The sequence below is a fragment of the Beta vulgaris genome, chromosome 9 (genome assembly GCF_026745355.1).
Source record: "Beta vulgaris subsp. vulgaris cultivar EL10 chromosome 9, EL10.2, whole genome shotgun sequence".
Taxonomy (NCBI): Eukaryota; Viridiplantae; Streptophyta; class Magnoliopsida; order Caryophyllales; family Amaranthaceae; genus Beta; species Beta vulgaris.
In genome coordinates, this window is record NC_079210.1 from 26494192 (window position 1) to 26500422 (window position 6231).

A 6231-nucleotide genomic window follows, 5' to 3' on the forward strand; every position below is an offset into this window, starting at 1 on the left:
ATCTTCGGATGTCATACTACTCAAATGTAGTTAAGATGCTACGGTTTGTTGGACGTCAGATGAGTCCGTCCAACAAACTTGCAGTAGTCTAACACGTCAAGAGAACGAACTCTTCCATATTTTCAGATAATGGCAAAGGACCTGCAGCTCCTGCTGATCCATTAGCGGATTCATACGATGACTCCTCTGCTGCCTTTGCTAAGATGACGAAGGCTGAACAGGAGAGGCTTAATCAGGAGCTTTTCAAGTGTTATCCCGATTATTACATAAAAGGCCTAATGGGAGCATAGTTTGGGCACGTGGGATACATGTCCCAACTTACTGCTGAGGTAAACTCTTCGTTGTTGTATCTTGGTACTTGTAATGATTTCATCTCTTTTTACTCATCTACTGACTTTTATTTGCTTTTCATTGTTACAACGTCTTGCTCGTTGCATGATAACTGAAGATTGGGCGAGAGAGATTAGAGAAGAACATAAGCAGCTCATCCACAATGCTATAGAGGCTGAGGACAAGGCCATGTATGATTGTCAGATGCTGGAGAGCCTCCATCGTCAATCTCGAGAATCCTGGGAGAAGCGTATGACCGAAATGGAATCTAGCAACAAGAAGCATCTCATTAAGATCAATGAGCTACTGAATGAGAAGGCTGAATGACTACTGACAATGGAAACCGTTTCTGCCAAGCTGAAGGAGGTGAGGAACACTGTCGTCTTGGCCGCTGCCAAGCTCAGGAAGGATAACCTCACACTAAGTGAGGAGAATGAACGTCCGAAGGCAGAGCGGTCCCTTCCTTTAGTGATGCCAAGGAGGCACTAATCGATGTGGTCGAGACTTCCAAGGGATGAGACATGAAGGCTTTCGAGATGTTGGCCGAGTTTGAGGACTTCGACTGGTTTGAGCGTCGTCTAATCTTTCAGAAAGAGGTGCACATAGCCTAAATTGATGGCTGTACTCCCCCTATCTTCGTCGATTCTTTTGAAGACGAGGAGGAAAATGAGGAAGAGCCCCCTGAAGAAGACCAAGAGCTCCCCAAAGATCCTCTTGTCAGCCAAGATACCCCTCTTGCTGAATAGAATTCATAGTCTTATGCTAGTGTTTGTTGATTGTATCTTGGCTGATGCCATCTTTGTAGCTTAGTCTTCTCCTGTTTAGATTAGTTTGTAAACCTTTGAACAAATATCAATGAAAATTTTCTTGTTGTAGAACTACTTTCGTCTAACAATGTTTGTTTCTGGACTAACCATCAAATTAGTTGAAATATGCTAAGTTAAAAGGAGCTCGTCTTAAGACTGGTTGATTAACGAGCTCGTCCTATAGTTTGAACGATCTTTGAACTTTAAATAAATATGCCCAGGTTCAAATAGAACTTGTCCTAGCTAGGATGATAATTGAATTCTTTGAACAAAAAGCACAAGTTCAAATGGGACTCGTCCTAAAATCTGGATGATTAATGAACTTCAAACTAATGTGCCCAAGTTATGATGAGCTCATCCAGAGATTCTTGGACGATTAGTGAACTTCAAATTATTTTTCCCAAGTTAAGATGAGCTCGTCCAAAGATTCTTAGATGACTACAAAACTTCAACCAAATGCCCCAAATTGAAATGGAACACATCCTCATTCCTAGACGACCATGGGATTTTTGAACAAATGTCCCAGTCAAATAGGATTCTTCCTAAATGAGTTTCTTAAAAGTTCTATGGCCTGTTATCCCCCCCCCCCCCTCTTTTTGGAACTGAGCTCGTCCTACTATTCCGGGCGAGCTATGTTCTAAGAAGGAAAACAACCACTATAAGTCGAACATTTGTATGACTCTCATCTTGGACGAGCTTTGATATATATACACTTGACAACCTTGTGGGATACGATTGTTGTTCAATTATGAGCTTAGCATTTTCTGGCGGCTTCCTTGAGTAAGTAGTATTTGTCTTATAGAATGGTTCCCTTACTATGGCTATTACTACTTGGTTGACCTTGCTTTTAAAAGTAAAATACCCTTTACTAAGGTGTGCTTATTTATGGCTAGCTTCCTTTAGGAGACCATAATGTTTCCCTTACTAGAGAATATTACTATTTGGCTAACCATATATGTAATCTACTTTTCATTGGGTATATTACATTTTGGTCGGCCTCCTTGAGGAAGTAATGTGCGTTAGAAGAATGATTATCCCTTGTTGGGGTGACTCATTCTTTTAGCTTAATTTTGGTCGTTTATTATTTTCTTTATTTTTATTTAATTTAATGTCACTTTTAGACCATTAAGCTAACTAGTGGTAAAAAATGCTCCAAAGTGAACGACTTAAGTAATATAAAGAAACAATGGTGAGTGTCGTGAGAAAGTAGAAATTGTATTATATGAATTTTGCTTGGCGACCTACATGGTACATGTATACATTTCTAAATCTCTTTTTGTGTCGTGGCACAATTTATGTTTACAGACTACTATCTTTATTGAATAATTATCTAGATCAGATGTGGTACTTCTTCAGAGTGTCTGAATTTCTAGTGCACTGTATTGGTGGTCCATCCATATCTTGGAGATGAAAAGATCAACTTATTACTTCTTGGACAAACATGTAAGGACCTTCCTAATTTGGTGCCAACTTTCCCAACTCTTTAGCTCGTCCAATAACTTCCATTTTTCTGACAACCAGATCCCCTACTTTGAATGGTCGCCTAGCGACTGTCTTGTTAAAATCTTGAGCCATTCTCAGCTTGTACAGTTGCATTCTCAATAGTGCGTTACCCCTTACCTCTGGACGAACAATAATGATATTGTAAGTTGTCAAGTCTCGGACGACCAGAAACTCGATGAACAGAGTGCGAGAGACATCCTTCTCTCCCACTCGGACTGGCAAAGTAACCGTCCCCATATGATGGATAATTCCTCCACCAAACCCAATGATAGGGTCGTGGACATTCTTCTCATCAAACTTCAGTATGTACAAACAATTCGCATTGATGATATTCGTCGAACTTCCAGTGTCAATCAAAATTCTTCTTACTCTTAAGCTTGCTATCTTCATTTTCACAACCAATGGGTCATCTTGAAGAGTCTTCAGCTTTCCCCAATGTTGCTCGCTGACGAATACCTTAGAGAAGGGCTCGACCTTTGTTGGTTAGTTAACAAAATTCGACCGAGCTCCATGAGGTAGTTTATGTGCCCCCGATTGGTTGGTCCTCCAGTTGCAAACCCATCTGAGATGACAAGAACAACATCTTCGTCAGTGCTTTCACTCTCTTTCCTCTTGCTCTGATGATCATCCTTCCTCTGAAACTTCCTTCCCCATTGGGGTAAGTATGGATTCATCTTTCCTTTTCGGGCTAACTCCTCTAGAGCCCTATTACATTCATTGGTCTCATGTCCATAATCTTTATGAAAGTGACAATACTTGCTCTTGTCTCTGTTTCTGTAAGGAGTATTCATTTCAGTTGGAGTCTTAAGCTCATATTGACCCTTTATCTCCATAAGGATGGAGTATTATTCCTTTGTAAATTATATCGGATCAGCTGAAGATTCAAATTATTTCCTCTTTTTGTGCCTGGACGAAGTAGTTGTGGAGGTTATTGCCCAAGTCTCGGCCTTCTTAGGGTTGCTCTTTTTTGCCAGAACCACCTATTCAGGCTTCTTGGACTCAGGATGCTTAGCCTCAGCACAAACTTCAGTGGCATGTATGAATGCTTCAGTCTCCTGCAGGGCTTTTATAAGAGTGGTGATCTTCTTCTTAACAAGACAACCTTAAAACTTCCTGGTCGTAATGCTATAATAAAGGTGTCAAAGGCCACGCCAGAATTAAGATATTGAATGTGCAAAGCTTCTAGATTAAATCTCTTAACAAAACTTAGAAGGTCTTCCTCTGGTCCTTGGACGACCTTGCCCAAATGCATACTTGTTTTTTATACTTGTCGATTGGCTACAAAGTGACTAGTAAATAGATAACTGAGTTCAGTGAATTTGTTGACTGAATTAGAGGGAAGATTGTTAAAACACTTCTGAGCTACTCCCTTCAAAGTAGCCGGGAAATTCTTATAACAAGTAGTATCATCTACTGCTTCGACATACATATGATGCTTATAAGTAGAGAGATGATCATCTGCATCAGTTGTTCCATCAAACGGTTATATAGTTGGGAGTTTAACCTTTGGGCAGGGTGGCGCGCTTCCATGATCCTGGCAAAAAAAGGGGTTGGCCAGTTGATCCGGAGGGATCCTAGCTGTCCCTCAATGAGTATGAACTCCTTACGATACTCCTTCAACACGGGATTAGATGAGGTGTTTGCGAGGGCTACACGCTGATAAACCATCGGCTTGACCATCGTCTTCTCTTGTCTTGAATGAATAAGAGAGTGGCCCAGACTTCTTCCTTTTGTACTGGAAGGTATGCTCAAAGAGGGATCTCTCAAATATAGTTTACACCCCGTGACCGACCATTGTAATGCAACAATTTTTTTTGCCTCCAAGTACTTTAGGGAATCCGTTTTCATTTGATGTCCGTTTGGACGAGTATCATCTTGGGTCCTAATCATCAGGTTCCAGTCCATCTTCGTTAGCTGATCACTACCTTCCAGTTGTTTTTCTCTGGTTGTCCTACTAGAGGGTTCCTGAAGAGCATGCCGAATTGGACTTGCACGATTCTCCTGAGAGCGTCCTTGAAGAGGAGCTTGATTGTTACTAGTTGGATACGGATTTACATGGAAAAACAACATATTGTTATTGATCTGTTCCTCGACGATTGTTGCCATCTTAGTATGGAATTCATTCGAGACATTCTCCAGATGAGGAGTAGTCACTAGGCGTTCAAGATTTTTCTGCACAATAAGTACATGGCTCTGACCAGGAATATTAATGATGGACGGAGGTCTATCCCTCCCTCGAGTTGGCCGCTCATCATCTACCATATCTTATGCTCGAATCTGACAACTTCGATTTCTTGCCACGTTGAACGAGTGATAGTCAATCATCGTTGCGTCTACCCACAGGCGGCGCCAAGTCTTTAGTCTCATTGGCTGGCAAGTAAACTCCTTTTCTTCAATGTGTTTTTCTTGGAGACTTGGGCAACGATTATTGAGGTTGGTGTTCTGAACCCAAGCTCCGTACTAAGGACCTGCAGAAAAAGGAGCCAACCCGGGAGGTTTGGGTGGTGTTTTTCCCTCCGAATCTTAAGTTAGATATCAGATCAGGAAAGAGAGTAGAGATAGAGAAAGAAAGTGAGAGAATATTTTAACAGAGTAATGACACATTGTTCAATGAATCACCCTTTCCCTGATTTCAAGGGGACTATTTATAGTGTTTGGGATATGAAGGCTGTCATTTGAGGTTACCCTAAAATAAGGGCACCTGATTAGCTAAGCAATCAAATTATGACACGTGGCAGACAATGATTGGGAGCTGAGCATCAAGCAATCATATTCAACTATTTTTTGGGAGTTGGACCTTCAATATTCCTTCAAAGTGAGCCTTATCCTTTAATTAGTAAAAGACCCTTAAAAATACCAACATTTTCCTCCTTTTATTAGGGCACGTGTACGCTTCTAATTGGTCCACGTGTCTTTTTATGAGCATTTGATTTTTTTAGGCTACAAAATTAGCTACGCCTTTTGCGTTCTTTAGTAGAGTCTGAATCCAAGCCGAGACACCACAAATCGAGTTTTGATCGAGTATTGATCGAATCGTGCATAAATTGTTCGCAAAGTGGCGAGACTTATTATCAAATTCAATCACTCCTAATAGAAGTAGCAATATCCTTCTTAATTTATAAGTTACATTTGTTAAATATAAATAGGAATTAGAAAATAAAAAAGGTTAAATTGAAAATTTTACGGGTTTTTCACTAGGTACTCCTGAGTTCATGAAATGTACCAGGTACCCTTGTTGTTTCGTTAATGCACCAAATTCCTTTGTGATTTGTATAAAATGCACCAAATACCATTAATGACTAACGGTGTCAAGTTTCCGTTAGTTATTAGGGTTAATTAATCCTCTAACCCCTATAACCCTGATTAAATCCTAATTAGCCCTAATTAACTAACTAAATTAAATCCTAATTTCTAACCCTACCCTAACACTAACCCCACCCACCCACCCATCCAATCACCCACCCACGGCCTGCCTAGCCACCCATATCACTCACCCACCTCCCCCCACCCACACATCCCCCTACTCCCTCACCCTCGTAGAACCCCTCCCCCTCTGCCCTCCCCCCACAACACCGTCACCAAAATCCACCAC